Raw genomic sequence first — 2,884 nt, forward strand, 5'->3', positions numbered from 1 at the left:
TAGGCCACATTTTCACACAAGTGTCTCTTTGGGTAACCCCCTAGGAGTAGATGACTGCATTGATGGGCATTTTTGGAACACATTTTGCCCAAATTCTTTATGCTACAGTTGTACTATGTTGTCTTAGTGCCAAGATTCAGGATGCCCATTTTTCTATATCCTTGCTACCCAGTGTATTATTGAAATTGTTGTCTTAAAAAAAGTACACTTGTATCATCTTAATAAATTTTCATAACTAAACACCCATGTAACCAAAACTCAGATCAAGAAACAATATTACCATTATCCCACGTCCTTCCTTACCACCTACCTAAATAAATTATTACTTTGATGGTTCGGCAACTGATGACTTTCTAGTACCATTATTCCTTCTATATTTATAAGTAGGCTTTCTGTTGTAAGAGGTAAAATGTATTTTTATTTTTTTAATTAAAAAAATTAAAGATTTTATTTATTTGAGAGAGAGAGAGCAAGCACAAGTGGGGCAGAAGGGCAGAGGGAGAGGGAGAAGCAGACTCCCCGCTGAGCAGGGAACCCGATACGGGGCTCTATTCCAGGACCCTGGGATCATGACCTGAGCAAAAGGCAGACCCTCAACCGACTGAGTCACCCAGGAGCCCCATAAATGGTGTTATAAAATATATTTTTATTGTCTATTGACGGTATAAAAATATGGTAAAATTTTTTTGAGTAACTTAAATTTTTGACTGTAAAATCTTGCTAAAATCATGTATTATTTCCAGTAGTTTGAATATTTCTTTGGATTTTCTATGGATACAGTCATATTATCTGAGAATCAGAGTAATTTTTCTCCTTCCCTTCAAATATTTATGTCTTCCGTTTCTTTTTATTGCCTTATTGAACTCACTAGAATCTTAAGTGCAATGTTGAGTTGATATGGGTTAGTGGACACCCTAGTATTGTAAGGCAGCCACTAGTAATGAGTTTTAGTTAGTTGATCTCTAATTTATTTCACCTTATATATATCAGAAGCTTTTTGAACATATGATTAGTGAGCTATGATTAATCCATTTGAATTGTACTGTTTAGTCAGTAGGAGCTGTTTAATTTTTGCCTTACATTTTTATGATTTCAATATAGTAAAAGCTGCTCTTTTTCTATTTTTGTTTTGTTTTGCTTGGTATATCATGGATGATTATTTTAATCGTAATGTTTTGGGCCACTTTGTTTTATTTATTTTATTTTATTTTTTTGGGTGATATGGTGATATATTACCCTTTTTCAAATTTTTATTTAAATTCTAGTTAGTTAACATGCAGTGCAATATTGCTTTCTGGAGCAGAATTCAGTGATTCATCGCTTACATACAACACCCAGGGCTCAACACAACAAATGCCCTCCTTCATACCCATCACCCATTTAGCCCATCCCCCCCCCACGTCCCTCCATCAACCCTCAGTTTGTTCTCTGTTGTTAAGAGTCTCTTATGGTTTGTTTCCCTCTCTCTCTCTTTCTTTTTCCCCTCCCCCTATGTTCGTCTGTTTTGTTTTTATAAATTCCACATAGGAGTGAAATCATATAGTTATTTGTCTTTCTCTGGCTGATTTAGTTCACTTAGCATAATACTCTCTAGCTCCATCCATGTCATTGCAAGTGGCAAGATTTCATTCTTTCTGATGGCTGAATACTATTCCATTGTATATGTGTATCTATACCACATCTTCTTTATACATTCATCAGTCGATGGACATTCAAGTTCTTTCCATAGTTTGACTATTGTTGATAACACTGCTATAAACATCAGGGTGCATATACCCCTTCAAATCAGTATTTTGGTATCCTTTGGGTAAATACCTAGCAGTGCAATTACTGGATTGTAGGGTAGTTCAATCTTTAACTTTTTTTTTTTAAAGATTTTATTTATTTATTTGACAGAGACAGCCAGCAGGGAGGGAACACAAGCAGGGGGAGTGGGAGAGGAAGAAGCAGGCTCCTAGTGGAGGAGCCTGATGTGGGGCTCGATCCCAGAACGCCGGGATCACGCCCTGAGCTGAAGGCAGACGCTTAACAACTGCGCCACCCAGGCGCTCCAATCTTTAACTTTTTGAGGACCCTCCATGCTCTTTTCCAGAGTGGCTGCACCAGCTTGCATTCCCACCAACAGTGCAAGAGGGTTCCCCTTTCTCTGCATTCTCGCCAATACCAGTTGTTTCCTGTGATGTTAATTTTAGCCATTCTGACAGGTATGAGGTGGTATCTCATTGTAGTTTTGATTTGCATTGTCCTGATGATGAGTAATGTTGAGCATCTTTTCATGTGTCTGCTGGTCATCCGGACGTCTTCTTTGGAAAAAGGTCTATGTATGTTTCTGCCCATTTCTTTTTTTTTTTTTTTAATTTTTATTTATTTATCCATTCGACAGAGATAGAGACAGCCAGCGAGAGAGGGAACACAAGCAGGGGGAGTGGGAGAGGAAGAAGCAGGCTCCTAGCGGAGGAGCCTGATGTGGGGCTCGATCCCATAACGCCGGGATCACGCCCTGAGCCGAAGGCAGACGCTTAACCGCTGTGCCACCCAGGCGCCCCTTTCTGCCCATTTCTTAACCGGATTATTTGTTTTTTGGGTATTGAGTTTGTAAAATTCTTTTTTTTTTTTTTTAAGATTTTATTTATTTATTCAACAGAGATAGAGACAGCCAGCGAGAGAGGGAACACAAGCAGGGGGAGTGGGAGAGGAAGAAGCAGGCTCACAGCAGACGAGCCTGATGTGGGGCTCGATCCCACAATGCCGGGATCACGCCCTGAGCCGAAGGCAGACGCTTAACCGCTGTGCCACCCAGGCGCCCCAGAGTTTGTAAAATTCTTAATGGATTTCAGATACTAACCCTTTTTCAGATACATCATTTGCAAATATCTCCTCCCAT

Source organism: Ursus arctos, unplaced genomic scaffold (genome assembly GCF_023065955.2).
Source record: "Ursus arctos isolate Adak ecotype North America unplaced genomic scaffold, UrsArc2.0 scaffold_2, whole genome shotgun sequence".
NCBI classification, from domain to species: Eukaryota; Metazoa; Chordata; class Mammalia; order Carnivora; family Ursidae; genus Ursus; species Ursus arctos.